This window comes from Panthera tigris, chromosome A3 (genome assembly GCF_018350195.1).
Source record: "Panthera tigris isolate Pti1 chromosome A3, P.tigris_Pti1_mat1.1, whole genome shotgun sequence".
NCBI classification, from domain to species: domain Eukaryota; kingdom Metazoa; phylum Chordata; class Mammalia; order Carnivora; family Felidae; genus Panthera; species Panthera tigris.
In genome coordinates, this window is record NC_056662.1 from 14479285 (window position 1) to 14493714 (window position 14430).

The 14430-nt window shown below is 43.6% G+C and overlaps 1 pseudogene; it reads right to left on the reverse strand.

Annotated features, from left to right (window-relative positions):
- Positions 1-9801: 9801 nt before the first annotated feature.
- LOC102962793 lies at positions 9802-10582 on the reverse strand (annotated as a pseudogene).
- Positions 10583-14430: the final 3848 nt, after the last annotated feature.

The following is a 14430-nucleotide window of genomic DNA, read 5'->3' on the forward strand; positions in this document are numbered from 1 at the left end:
TCTTCATTCTCGCCACCCAGACCTCCTGCAAGGCTGTGGGCGCCTCTCCCCTGCGGTTCGTCTGGGCTCCTTTACTTTTCTGTCACCTTTTCCATTTTCCTGGGCTTTTGTTCTGTGCATTGAAAGATCAGCTCATTTTTGTCACCCGTGCCATTTTGTTTTCAAGCCTTCTTTAGAGAGTTTTAGGGTTGGCTTTTCCCCCCGCCAAGGGGACACCAAAATACTTACTATCTGGGGAGGCGCCTGGGTGGCTCAGTCGGTTCAGTCAGTGTCTGACTCTTGGTTTCAGCCCAGGTCATGATCTCATGGTTTCGTGAGTTCGAGCCCTGTGTGGGGCTCTGTGCTGACCGTGCAGAGCCTACTTGGGATTCTCTCTCTCTCTCTCTCTCTCTCTCTCTCTCTGCTCCTCCCCTGTTCATGCTGTCTCTGTCTAAATAAATAAATAAATAAATCTTTAAAAAAAGATATATTCACTATCTGGGTCCCCCCCTTTTTTTTGCCCATAGTCCACTTTTCTCATTTTTTTAAAATTTAAATTCAAGTTAGTTAACATGTAGTGTAATAATAATTTCAGAAATAGAAGTTAGTGATTCCTCACTTACATATAACACCCAGTGCTCATCCCAGCAAGTGGCCTCCTTAAAGCCCCTCATCCATTTAGCCCACCCCCCACCTCCCCTCCAGCAACCCTCAGTTTGTTCTCTGTATTTAAGAGTCTTTTATGGTTTGTCTCCCTCTCTGTTTTTATACAATTTTTGCTTCCCTTCTCCTATGTTCATCTGTTTTGTATCTTAAATTCCACCTATGAGCGAAGTCATATGATGTTTGTCTCTCTGACTTATTTCACTTAGCATGATACCCTCTAGTTCCATCCACGTTGTTGCAAATGGCGAGATTTCATTCTTTTTGATTGCTGAGTAATATTCCATTGTATATATACACGACTTCTTTATCCCTTCACCAGTCGGTGGACATTTGGGCTCTTTCCATACTCTGGCTATTGCCAATAGTGCTTCTGTAAACATTGGGGTGCATGTGCCCCTTCAAAACAGCACTCCTGTATCCTTAGGATAAATACCTAGTAGCAATCGCTGGGTCATAAGGTTGATCTATTTTTGCTTTTTGATGAACCTCCATACTGTTTTCCAGAGGGGCTGCACCAGTTTGCATCCCTGCTGGCAGTACAAAAGGGTTCCTCTTTCTTCCCATCCTCGCCAATGCCTATTGTTGCCTGGGTTGTTAATGTTAGCCATTCTGACAGGTGTGAGGTGGTATCTCATTGTGGTTTTGATTTGTCTTTCCCTGATGATGAGTGATGTTGAGCATTTTTTCATGTGTCAGCTGGCCATCTGGATGGATGTCTGCTTTGGAGAAGTGTCTATTCATGTCTTTTGCCCATTTCTTCACTGGATTATTTGTTTTTTGGTGTTGAGTTTGATAAGTTCTTTATAGATTTTGGATCCTAACCCTTTATCTGATATGTCGTTTGCAAATATCTTCTCCCATTCTGTCGGTTGCCTTTTAGTTTTGCTGATTGTTTCCTTCTCTGTGCAGAAGCTTTTTATTTTGATGAGGTCCCGGTAGTTCATTTTTGCTTTTGTTTCCCTTGCCTCCGGAGACATGTTGAGTAAGAAGTTGCTGGGGCTGAGGTCAAAGAGGTTTTTGCCTGCTTTCTTCTCTGTGATTTTGATGGCTTCCTGTCTCATGTTTAGGTCTTTCATCCATTTTGAGTTTATTTTTGTGTATGGTGTAAGAAAGTGGTCCAGGTTCATTTTTCTGCATGTTTCTATCCAGTTTTCCCAGCACCATTTGCTGAAGAGACCGTCTTTATTCCATTGGATATTCTTTCCTTCTTTGTCAAAGATTAGTTGGCCATACGTTTGTGGGTCCATTTCTGGGTTCTCTATTCTGTTCCATTGATCTGAGTGTCTGTTTTGTGCCAATACCATACTGTCTTGATGATTACAGCTTTGTAATACAGCTTGAAGTCCGGGATTGTGATGCCTCCCGCTTTGGTTTTCTTTTCCAAGATTCCTTTGGCTGTTCGGGCTCTTTTCTGGTTCCATACAAAGTTTAGGATTGTTTGTTCTAGCTCTGTGAAGAATGCTGCTGTTATTTTGATGGGATTGCATTGAATATGTAGATGGCTTTGGGCAGTATCGACATTTTAACAATATTTGTTCTTCCTATCCATGAGCATGGAATGTTTTTTCCGCCTTTTTGGGCCTTCTTCAATTTCTTTAATAAGCTTTCTATCATTTTCAGTGTATAGATTTTTTCACCTGTTTGGTTAGGTTTATTCCTAGGTATTCCTTGATTTCTCTTTCTGCTGCTCGATTATTGGTGTATAGAAATGCAAGCAATCGACTTTTCTCATTTTATGGAAGTAAGACTCTTACATCAATCTAGGGACACCAATTTGAAGTCTTAAAAATATTTGTCTTCAATATCTAAATTGATTTTGTTTCCCTACGCTTCAATCTATTCATCTTGGTGCTTATTTTTTAAGATGTTGGTTTCTATTTACAGAAAATAAATAATTTGTTAAGCGGTTTTACTTGCGAATGCTTATTTTTCCGATGGTTGTTTTTACTCCAGCATCTGGGCCCTTTTTAGTTTTCTGTGTAAATGGAAAGGCAAAAACCTCATTAGATCCAGGCAGCTGATGTGTGTTCACTCGGCAACACAGGAGTCTGTGTCTTTGGCGAGCTTTTCCCTTGAATGAAAGGGCGGACTTGGGGGCCTTTCATGTGGATTGTTGGGAGATGTGTACAGACAGGCCTCTCTGTAGGCTCAATAGAGGGGGACGGAGCTCGAGGGGACCCTCCCTTCCCCCGCCAAAGCCGGCAGTGCCTTACCTGATGGCAGAGCACGTTGGTCTGTTTCCCTAGAGTTGCCTTAAAAGAAAAGCTGTGGCCAGTTCAGGGCCCTCCGCATAGTACTCGCTTCCCTCTTGGGTTGCAAAGTTCACGCAGACTCCTGGAGGTGGTTCTCCTACATTTTACAGGAAACACAATCCTGAGCGTCAACCCTTAGGCAACCCCTCGGGGTGTAAGAACAACCCAGAAGTGTGGCTGTCTTTTCTCATATCCCCGACTCACTCTCCTGGTTCTTCAGCCCGGAGCCCACGTCCTGCTGTGGCCGGTTCTGAGTTGGGAGATCCCGCCTGGCTCTGGACAGAACCCAAGACTCTTGCACATTCCGTGTTTGTATTAGGGGGTTGAGCACACCGCCTCCAGTACGTGCCTCCTACTCTGTATCTTACAGAAGCCAGTCAGAATTTGTCACTTGCCGACAGCCCCCTTCCCTGTACTCCTCTGCCCTGATAACGTATTGGTGTTTTTATGTCTCTCCCTGCTATGGTCTTGGAGGCAGAAGAGAGAAATCTGGAGATGAATCCAGCCCATCTTGTGGTGTTGAAAGCATCACTGATTCTTGAAATTGTCACCGCCGGTGGCTTCATTCATTTGATGGCTGTTTAGTGAGCACCACTGTGGACCTCCTCTGCTCTCGATGCTGCAGATACTGGGCACCTGGGGGGCTCAGTTGGTGAAGCGTCTGACTCTCGATTTCTTTGGCTCGGGTCATGATCTCACGTTTTGTGGGTTCGAGCCCCGCGTCGGGCTCCATGCTGGCAGTGCGGAGCCTACTTCAACTGCCAACCCGACCTCTCCACCCGCATGTGTCACAGACGCCTTACACAGAACATGTCCAAGATCCACCCCGCTCTCTGTCTCTCTCCTGAGTGGTTAGGTTCGTATACGCCACCAGCATCGACCCAGCTGCTCTTGGATATAACCTCGGAGTAAGTAGTGTTCCATTTCCCTGCTTTCCCTAACCCATCGCTGATCAATTCCATTTAGAATCTGCTGTACTTTTTTTTATTATTAATGTTTTTTCACTTTTATTTATTTCTGAGAGACAGAGACCGAGCATGAGTGGGGGAGGGGCAGAGAGAGAGGGAGGCACAGAAGGAGAAGCAGGCTCCAGGCTCCGCGCTGTCAGCACAGAGCCCCACGTGGGGCTCAAACTCACGCGCGGTGAGATCATAACCTGAGCTGAAGTTGGACACTTAACAGACTGAGCCACCCAGGTGCCCCTCCACTGCGCCTTTTTTTTTTTTAACGTCTTTTTTTTCATTTTTCTAATCTTTATTTTTGAGAGAGAGAGACAGAGTGCCAGTGGGGGAGGGGCAGAGCGAGAGGGAGACACAGAATCCAAAGCAGGCTCCAGGCTCTGAGTAGTCAGCACAGCACAGAGCCTGACGTAGGGCTTGAACCCCACGAACTTCGAGTTCGTGACCTGCGCCGAAGCTAGACACTTAACCTGCTGAGCCACCCAGGCACCCCAGAATCTGCTGCACTTGTAAATGCCCCTGTTACTACATTAAAATCTTCTCTTATACTAGTTATTACTTGGCTCTCTGACTTCCCTTTAAAATAAGCTTTCTCAACCTCAACGCTATCGGTATTTGGGGCCAGATAATCCTTTGTTGTAGAGGCTGTCCTGGGCATCACAGAACATTCCACAGCATCCCTGGACTCCCCCCCACTATATACCAGAAGCACCTTTTCCTCAGCTGGGACAACGACAAGTGTCTCCAGACATTGCCAGGTGCCCCCCAGCAGGCAAAATCATGTCGGTTGCGAAACCGCGCTTTCACACACTCCCCCGCTCTGCTCCTAGGGCGTTGCTTTCCAAATATGAATCTGGTCATGTTACTTATGTATATATCCCCATTGTCCACGGAAGTCATCTCCAAAGCCAGGTGTCCACCCCGGAAAACTGCATGAGACAATCAAGTAGTGTATGGTATGCAAAGAAAGTATTAGACTACCCTTTTGTGTGTCTTTTGTGTCCACAAAAATTAAGAAAGGAAGCTTTCCCTTTGGTGGGTAGCCGGAGAGTCGTAGAGGTACATCATTTACAAGTTAATGCACCGAGGGAGGCTTAGGAACTCTTACTGACGGGGTTGATAAATACCTGGAGGCCAGTGGTCTCCAGGAGAAAGTCCAAAATTTCTCTGTGTCTGACCACTAAGTACCTCTACTGCTCTGAGTCTCGTCAGAGCCCCCAGCCTTATCCTGTCCCACTGCACTGCCTACAGCTCTCTTAATTTAATGTGTTTTTAACGTTTCTACACCTTTGCTTAGCTGTTGCCCATATTCACACGAAACTCACATTGATCGGTGTGCAATCAAATATTGATCTCCTTGATGAACATAACCTGAGAAAACAAGGAGATTGAACACCCCTCCCTTTGTGATTTCACTCCACCTTATATACACATTTTTTCACGGCCCCCCGAAATTTATTATTGTGCATGTAGGTGTTTTGTAGAAAGTCTCCTCGATGGTCTATAAACACCTTAAAAAAGGGACCAGTGTCTCCTTTGCCTTACCATCCTCTACAACTAGAACAGTTCTAGGCATATAAAGGGACTCCCATTTTTATCATTTTATGAATTAATAAGTAAATGGAGGGGCGCCTGGGTGGCGCAGTCGGTTAAGCGTCCGACTTCAGCCAGGTCACGATCTCGCGGTCCGTGAGTTCGAGCCCCGCGTCAGGCTCTGGGCTGATGGCTCAGAGCCTGGAGCCTGTTTCCGATTCTGTGTCTCCCTCTCTCTCTGCCCCTCCCCCCTTCATGCTCTGTCTCTCTCTGTCCCAAAACTAAAATAAAAAACGTTGAAAAAAAAATTAAAAAAAAAAAAAAAGTAAATGGAGAGACAGAGTATTTCTATTATGATGTCTTTTCTCTCACAAAATATAACATGAAGGAAGGTTAATGGCTGACATCCTTTGTAATGTTTTCTGGTAAATTCTTAACATTGAACGCAGTAGGGATTCATTCCCACGCGTATTTCCCACATTGTCTGGTCTTCAGCACTTCACAGAGAGCAGGATTGGTCTGTTACAGGGATCAATGTTGTTCGAGGATGTATCTGTGGACTTCACCTGGAAGGAGTGGCGGCTGCTGGACCCGGCCCAGAGGCTCCTGTGCAGGGATGTGATGCTGGAGAACTACGGGCACCTGGTGTCCCTGGGTAAGCACAGCTCCCCGCTCAACTACCGACAGCATCCGTTTCCTATCTTAGGAACCAAATGATTGTAGGACGTAGCGAGTATCAGACTTGAGATTTGGGATTTAAAGACCCTTTCCGGACTTGAAAGTATGTTGTATCCTCGCCTCCCTGGTGCAGGGGTCTCCTTTGATGAAGGCTCTGTCATCGTACAGCTTCTGAAGCTTCTCTCTTCTGATTCTTCAAAGGGCCTGAACCTTAAGCAACTTCGCCAAGCCCCATGTCATTTCCCACAACAGGGCGCTGTGTCACCAGACCTGAGCTGACATTCAAGTTGGAGCAAGGAGAAGGGCCATGGGTACCAAGGAGGGAACTCCCAAGTCAGAGCCCCCCGGGTGAGTTAACGAAGGTAGACAGAAGGCAGCTGGTGGACACTGGATCCCAAATGGCCAGTTCAGGGTATTTTTCAAAATGTTTTAGAAATCTCTTTTATTTTTTTTAAGTTCATATATTTCTTTTGAGAGAGAGAGAACAAGCGGGGTAGGGGCAGAGAGAGAGGGGAGAGAGAATCCCAAGCAGGCTCCACACTGTCAGCACAGAGCCCGATGTGGGGCTCAAACCTGCCAACCGTGAGATCATGACCTGAGCTGAAATCAAGAGTCAGATGCTTAACCAACTGAACCACCCAGGTGCCCCAGAAATTTCTTTTATAGGCTTCTAGAAGTGACTAAAGACAGATGATCACCATGCCTTAGATATCAAACCTCCAAATAGCACTCTCATGAGTAAATGCTCTTCGTGTTCTGTTTGACTTTTACATACAGAGAGATTGGCTGGGTTTTCGTAGAACCCAATTGCTGCCTTCCTCACCCGACACCTTTATTTCCCTGTCTTTCTGTTCAGCAGTGGCCATTCACCTTCCCTTCTGTGCCAAACACTCTGCAAATATACAGTTGTTGGTGCACTCTTATGTTCAACAGCTATTCATTTTTTTTCATGTTTATTTATTTATTTTGAGGCTGGGAGAGAGAGGGAATCCCAAGCAGGCTCCACACTGTCAGCACACGGCCCAATGCGGGGCTTGATCTCACAAACCATGAGATCATGACCTGAGCCAAAATCAAGAGTCAGATGCTTAACTGACTGAGCCACCCAGACGCCCTTCAACAAATATTTATTAAGCACCTGCTGTGCACCAGTCACACTCCAAGCAGAGGGGATACAAAGTCTCTACTCCTATCAGTAGACCCAATTAGCAAATTGGCAAATTTAGCAAAAAATTGGCAATTAGCAAAAAAAAAAAAAAAAATATATATATATATATATATATACACACACACATATATATATGTGTATATATACATATATACATATGTGTATGTGTATATACATATATGTATATATATGTGTGTACATATATGCATATATATGTATATGTATACCAAAAATTGGCAATTGGCAAAAAATATATATATACATATATATGTATATATACGCACATATATGTGTGTATATATATGCATATATATGTATATATATATATTTTTTGCTAATTGCCAATTTTTTGTATATATATACACATATATATCCATATATATGGATATATGGATATACGGATATATGGATATATATGGATATATATGTGTATATATATACAAAAAATTGGCAATTAGCAAAAATTGTATATATTACAATTAGCAAAAATGTATATTGCTAAAAAATTAGCAAAAAATGTATATATATGCATATATATGTATATATACACACATATATGTATATATACATATTTACATGTATACATATATACATTTATATGTATATATCTATATATATATGTCTGGTAGTGATCAGCAGTACGAAAAACTGAAATCAGATGAAGGGCATTGGGACTGACATGGAGTGCTGTTCTGGAAAGGAAGTCAGGGAAGGCCTCTTTGCGAAGGTGGACATTGGTCAGGAACAGTAGAATACAGTTTCAAACAGGACAGAGTAAGCCACAGGTTATCTGAGAGATTTCCAGATTGAGGGAGCGGCAGGTACAAGAGCCTCTGAGATGCGAGTGTCCTGGGTGTAATCAGGGAACAGCAAGCAGTCAGTGGGACCAGAGCAGGGTCAGAAGAAAGTCTCAGCTGATGTCAGAGAGTCAGCAGGAGCGAAGGTTTCTGGTCCTCATAAGACTGACTTGTACTCCGAGTGAGACATTAGAGAGGGGGTCAAGGACTGCACCTGTAAGCACTACATTTGGAGGTCAGGAAGGCACGTGGCTCTAGCAAGGGAGACTGAGAAGCACCCAGTATGGAGGGAAGAGAACCAGAAGACAGTGGTGTCCCAGACATGAACAAAGGGTTTTCAGAAGGAAGGAGTGAGTTCCAGCATTGCAGGTGGATGCGTGAAGTCAGAATCGCCTCCTCTTTTCCTGCAAGTTATTCAAAGGCCACAAGGAAAATAAGAGCAACATGTCAGCCCCATTTTCGTCAGTGGTTGGAGGCGGCTGAAATCCCAAACTGAAAGCAACGGAAATCGGGCTTGGTCACGGAAGTAGAAGTAGAAAAGAACACCATACAAACCAGCCGTGGAAAATAGTGTCAAAACACATTGTACAGATAGTACTTACTGGCAAACCTTGCCGTAAATGGAACTTGAAGTGATGAGATTCTTGTTTAAAAAAGCAATTGGATGGTAGCATTGCCCTGAAGGATGTATAGGTTCTGAGTAGAGCGAAGGATAGACTGTGTGCTACCCGAGTAAGAACACGAGAGTGGATTTGTATCTAGACATTTCCAGTTCACAGAATTAAATGCCCTGGTCCGATATGATCTGACAGGACTGGGCTGGTCACTCAAAATCGTATTGTGATTTTGGGTATAAGAACCTAACGTAAACTCTAGGTATAAAAATCCAATATCAAATTTTCCTTGCTCACGTATTGGCTTGTATTTGTTTTGTCTGATACGGAAAAGTCATATACTTTTAGGCATACCGTGGATTTTATTGCATAAAATGATAATAGCAGAGGATGATAATAATCACCCATAGCTAAAAAAAATGTTTAAGACAAAGATTAATAAAGGTCCTTGGACCGAGTTGGATAGCCAGCTGCTTGAGTTTTCACAGAAAAGAGAAATCGGAGAGGAAGAAAACATGATATAAAGGTGGAATTAAAAATTAGTATTGTGACAGGACACAATGGGTTGGCAGAGTAAATCAGCAAATTGAAAGAGGGAAAAGTAGAGGTGTCAGTCAGGACAGATAACTGGTGATCAATTCTGACAGAATCAAATGAAGCCCCACCAACCAGAATGCTGAGGTGAATGGCTGGTTCTCGCCTATATTTTAACACTCTCTTTGGACGTTGTTTCACCATATCACAGCTCTGTGAAGAGATGGGGATGAACTATAAGACTGACCTTTAGACCCAAGGAACTTAGTAATTTCATAGGTTTAATTGGGAGTTGGTGTACAGAATGGGAAAGAGGAGGAAGAGATTGGGAACATGGAGAATGGAGTAAGGATTCCGCTGCAGGTGTTAAAATATGGGCGCGGGGAGGATATGGCTCTAGTCTCTGACCTGCTGTAAACCTGATCTGGGCTCTGGTACTTCCTTCTTACCCGCCCCCCCCCCAGTCTCCCTTGTCTCCCTCCTCACTGTCCCTTGTCTTTGCCCATCCTCTGAATATCCTCCCTCCTTGTTTTCCTGAGCATCCTTTTTGCTCAGTTCACCATTCCTTATGTCTTATTTCAAGCCCTCTAGCCATTCTCTTTGACAGAACTCTAATATGATTTATTGGTTTTCTTTGATTGCCTCTGGTCCAGCTTTGGAAGGGCTTTCTGGGCTCTTCTGGCCTTCCGGGCTGCCACTGCTGCAGATTTTAAGGCCCTTTTTTGCTTCTTCAGCCTTTGTACTTCCCGGAAAACCCGAATGCACAGGGCCTTCTTGGTCGCCCAGCGGTGGTGGGCTTTCCAGTGGAACGGAGGGGGAAAGGTGTACTCCGTCCCCAGGTCCTTGCATACCTTCTCAAAGGCACATGGTTGGTCTTATGGAGGTTGGTCTTGTATCTTGCTCCTCTGGTGGATGCTCATCAGCAGACAGTGCTTGTGCGTCTCGTCCTTTCGGTGGCTCCGCGTGTGCGCTTTGTAATTGCAGATCTTGACGGTCAAGGCGACAATTCAAGCCTCCAGGAAGCTGCTACTCTCAGGGTTTGCCACAATCTTCTTCATCAACTGATCTTGCTTGACTTTTAGTTTCTCCTTCTGGTTGGCCATTTCCAAAGACAAGAGTCTTCTTACAACGTCATCAAACTTCTCAATTCCAGGAATGTTCTGGTAGTCTTTGAGCTGTTGTGGAAGGGGGTGGGTGGGTCATCTTCTTGGCTGGGCTGGACTGGTTTCTGGGTGGCATATCCACAAGCAGCCAGGAGGGTGACACCCCCAGGAGGGGAGGGAAGGCCCCACTGGTGGCGGGGAGGCCTGGTGCGCGCACCGCCCGGCAGCCCACGGACTGGAGCCTGGGCCGCTGCCTGGGTCTGAAGCGACCTCAGCGCGCTCCATGCCGTTCTCAGCATGCTGACCTGTGACCCCGAGGGGCCAGCGCCACAGCCACCTTCCCTTTTTCGGCACAGATTGTGTTACAAGGACGTCGCCATGCTGGCTCAGCCTCTCTGTCCATCCTAACAGCATATTCGCAACAAACCAAAGTCACTTGTATTAATTTTCAGCTTTCTCTCCTCTTTCTACTTTTCCTACCACAATGTGTTTTTGTCTTTGTTATCATGCTACCAAACCAAAAGAGTAGAATAAATATTTGCTCAGGACTTCTTTCATCCCAGAAGACTATGTCTAAAAACTTAAGAATCAATTCTACATAGTCCACTTGCACACATGCCGTATCTCAAGAAATGTGTGAAGATTTATAATGTGTATCAACTTTTCATATTTCTAGAACACCAGAAAGCCAATAACATGAAAGAAAGAAGCCAAGAAAAGGTAGATAAATACTTGAGGCAAGCTTTATTCTTCAACAGCAGAATATTGACTATGGAGAGAGGCAAGATGTTGAGAGAAGCATTTAATATGGCCACAAATCCAGTGCCCTCAAGAAAAATGTCCCATAAATGTGACTCCTCTGGAACAAGCTTGAAAAGTGTTTCAGGATTAATTATTATTATTAGAAACCAGATAAGAAAAAAGCCTAATGATCTCAATGGATATGGATTCCTTGATATGGTACATGAGAAGACTCACCCAGGGAACAAGCCCTGTGAAAATGATCAAAAGAAATCCCACAGACATAATGAGGAGTTTATACAACATCAGAAGAATTCTGTTTTGAAGAAGATTCTTGAATATAACAATTGTGGGAAAGCCTTTCACAAAAAGGCGGCCTTTGTTACACGTAAGAGAGCTCAAAAAGGAGAGAAATCCTCTGAAGGTAATGAATGCAGACAAGCCATCACCCAAAAGTTAAAGCTCAATGCTCATCCAAGAACCATTAGGGAAAGGAAATCGCATGAATCCAATAAAAACAGGAAATCTTCATGCATGAAGTCAAAACATGCACATCAGAGAGCTCACCTAGGGGAGAAATACTATGATTGTAATAAACTAGAGAAATCCTTTAGCAGGAAGTCCAACCCAACTCAACATCAGACAGGGTATGGAGGAGGAAAACCCAAGGAGTATAATGAAAGTGAGGAAACCTTGTGGAAGTCATACCACATTCAAAGTGAGAGAACTCTTGGAAAGAAAGTCTATGACAGTGATAAATGTGGGAAATCCTTCCACGCAAAGCCATGCCTCACTCAACATCAGAGAACTCATACAACAGAAAAACTTAGTGAGGGTAATGATAGTGAGAGCACTGTAAAGAAGGAGTCACACCTCCCTCTAAATCAGAGAATTAACACAAGAGAGAACAGCTTTAAAGGTAAAAAATGTGAGAAGTCCTCCTGTGAGAAGCCAAAACTCACTCAACATCAGAGCGCTCACAAGGGAAAGAAAGCCTATGACTGTAATAGATGTAGGAAAAGCTTTCATAGGAAAACAGACCTTGCTCAACCTCAGAGCACACACACAGGATAAAAGCCCTTTGAGTGTAATGAGTGTGGGAAGTCCTTCTTTGTGAAGTCCAACCTCACTGAACATCAGAGAACTCACACAGGAGAGAAGCCTTATGAATGTAATGAATGTGGAAAGTCCTTCTGCCAGAAGTCAGCCCTCACAGTGCATCAGAGAACTCACACGGGAGAGAAACCATACAAATGTAATGAATGTGGGAAAACCTTCCATGTGAAATTAAACCTTACTCAGCATCAAAGGACCCACACAGGAGAGAAACCCTACAAACGCCCTGAATGTGGGAAAACCTTCCATGAAAAATCAGCCCTCGCGAAACATCAGAGAATTCACACAGGGGAAAAAACCCTATGAATGTAATGAATGTAGGAAAACCTTTGGCCAGAGGTCAGCCCTCACCGAACGTCAGAGAAAAACACACAAGAAGAAAACTCCCATCAACGCTGCCTGCATGTGGAAGCCTGTGTCTACAAGTCAGACTCGTTGAACGTCAGCAAAATCACAGGGCTGAAAAGCTAAGATGTCAACACGTGTAGGAAAGTCTTCATCAGTCAGTTATAGCTTATTGGAACTAGAGGATTCATATGGGAGTGAGACCTCATGAATGCTTTGAACATGTGAAATCTTTCGACAAATATTCAAGGATATTGAGGGGAAATGTATCAGTTTAAGGAATATGGATAAAAATGTTCTTGCAGAAATATTAACCAGAAGTCCTATTTCAGATGTGATACCAAACTTATTATAGAAAAGAGAACAGAAGATATTCTGTTAACAGATTGTGAAGCGTGGAGCTTTTCTAAAAGCATAAATAATTTAAGTCATTGATGCAACAGCCTGAAATGTATGTGTGAAGACTGAGGCATTTTGGACTATAAGCATATAGTACATGAGTGTGCCATACGACATGAATCACGTGTATGGTCGATTTGTGTGCAGGAACCCACCGCTGTTCCCGAATCTCAACAGTACAGCACATAGAGACTAAGTGGAAATGGAGCCATCCCCTAACCTGTGACCCAACAATTCCACTTCTAGAGACGTACCCGAAAACAATAGTTCTCAACTGCGCCTCCCAAAGGGGTATTTGGAAACACTGGGATGGTTTGGCTGTCACTGTGACAGGGTGCTACAGGCAGTTAGCGTGTGGGAGGGCCGCAGATCCCAAACGTCCTACAATGTGTCAGGAAAAGGACAGGAAGAAGAGGTTCATCCATGAAGACGTGGCTCCATCACAGAACAACACTGCCCTGGAGAAACTCTTGCACAGCTGCAGCCACAGACGTGTACAAGAATGTTCACCACAGCACTGCAATAATTTTTTTAATAACAGTTTTTAAAAAAATGGAAAGTAAAAAGTGCCCGTTAGTGACAGACTAGATAAATAGATGTTGGTGATGGTCATACCATGGAGATAATATATAACAATGAAAATGAATTAATGAGTTAGACACCTCGAGATTATTATACCTTAAAGCAATAATGTTGAATGGAAAAATATATATATAGCTATCATGTTACTGCATTTCAAAAACAAAGTTCAAAACACAAAGAATTCACGGGTGCCTGGATGGCTCAGTCAGTTGAGTGTCTGAGTTCAGCTCAGGTCATGATCTCACGGTTTGTGGGTTTGAGCCCCGCATCGGGCTCTGTGCTGACAGCTCGGAGCCTGGAGCCTGCTTCGGATTCTGTGTCTCCCTCTCTCTCTGCCCCTCCCCTGCTCATGCTCTGTTTCTCTCTTTCTCAAAAATAAACATTAAAATTTTTTAAAAAAAGAATGCAGGAGTACATTGTTTGGGAATATAGATAGATCTTTGTGTAAATATACACATAGAAATATATATGTGAGCCATAAAACTACAAAGGAAAGAAAGTGGATGATTAACAAAATCTAGGATAGCAATTACACGTGTGGAGGAAAAAGGGACTTACATTTACAGAGAGAGAAAGCTTCATGTTTCTTAAAGGGGTCATGAGTATACAGGTGTTGCTTTTAATATGCTGTATCATATCTATGCATACATAACTATTTCTGTTTATAGACTTTGATTTTCAAGAAACAGGCTTCAAGATCATTGCCTTAGAATGTTAACAAAAGTGGTGTTTTGGCATAAGGATCATAGTTAAGATATTTTTCATTCATCTATTTTTCTATATCCAAAATTTCCATAATGACTTTTTCTTTTTTAAAAAAATGTTTACTTATTTATTTTGAGAGAGAGAACAGGGAAGGGGTAGAGACAGAGAGAGAGACAGAGAATCTCAAACAGGCTCTGCACTGTCAGCGCGGATCCCAATAGAGGCCTCAAACTCATGAACCGTGAGATTGTGACCTAAG